The sequence below is a fragment of the Carlito syrichta genome, unplaced genomic scaffold (genome assembly GCF_000164805.1).
Source record: "Carlito syrichta isolate Samal-C Ts95f unplaced genomic scaffold, Tarsius_syrichta-2.0.1 Scaffold315401, whole genome shotgun sequence".
NCBI lineage: Eukaryota > Metazoa > Chordata > Mammalia > Primates > Tarsiidae > Carlito > Carlito syrichta.
Window position 1 is genome coordinate 454,812 of NW_007259497.1, and position 1,148 is coordinate 455,959.

Consider the following 1,148-nt stretch of genomic DNA (forward strand, 5'->3'; position numbering starts at 1 on the left):
GTTAGAGTCTCACTCTGTCGCCCAGGCTGGAGTGCAGTGGCACACTCACAGCCACTGCAGTCTCGACCTGCTGGGCTTAGGCAGCCACTGCAGCCTCGACCTGCTGGGCTCAACCTTCCAGGTAGCTGGAACTACAGATACACACCACCACACCCAGCTAATTTTTGTGATTTATTGTAGAGACAAGGTCTCACCAAGTCGCCCAGGCTGGTCTTGACGCCCCGGGCTCAGGCAGTTCTCTCACCTCGACCTCCCAAAGTGCTGGCATTACAGGCTGAGCCACCGTGCCGGGATCCACAGGTGATTTTTATCCTCACTAAAACTGGAGCCCTACCACTATAAGTTGTTCTTACATACAAAGGGGACCAGAAAAAACCCAGAAATAATTTTTTCAAATGTGTATTCATTCTTACATACTTAAACTCCAGTCACCTTCAAAGTACCCTCCGTTTGATGCAATACACCGATCAAGATGCTTTTTTCACTGCTTAAAACAGTTTTTGAACTTGTCAGTTTTGATGTTTTTTAGTGCTTCTGTCTTTTTTTTTTGTTTCACCTCTTCCACATAGGCAAAGCATTTTCTTTGGATGACTTTTTTCATCTGCGGAAACAAAAAAAGGTCACTCGGACCGAGATCTGGTGAAGAGGCAAGAGGGGGGCACAGGGGCCATGCCACTTTTGGTCCAAAACTGCTGAACGCTTAGCGTGGTATGGGCGGGTGCTCTTGAAAATCACTTATCATGAAATAGGCAAATGTGTTGGAAGAATCTTAAAAAAAAATACCTAAAGGCCGGCCATGGTGGCTCATGCCTGTCATCCCAGTATCTTCGGAGGCAGAGGTGAGAGGATTGCCTGAGCTCAGGGGTTCAAGACCAACCTGCGCAAGTTGGTGAGACCTCATCTCTACAATAAATAAAAAATTAAGCCAGGTGTGGTGGTGTGCACTGCACCTGTAGTTTCAGCTACTTGGAAAGCTGAGGCAGAAGGATTCCCTGAACCCAGCGGTCAAGGCTGCAGTAACTGTGAGCGTGCCACTGCAGTCCAGCCTGGGTGATAGAGTGAGAAAAAAAAATTCACTGAAGCTTAGCATAGCCTCTTACAACAATGCTAGCTGGTACACTGATGCTGATGGGTTCCTAGAACACTTA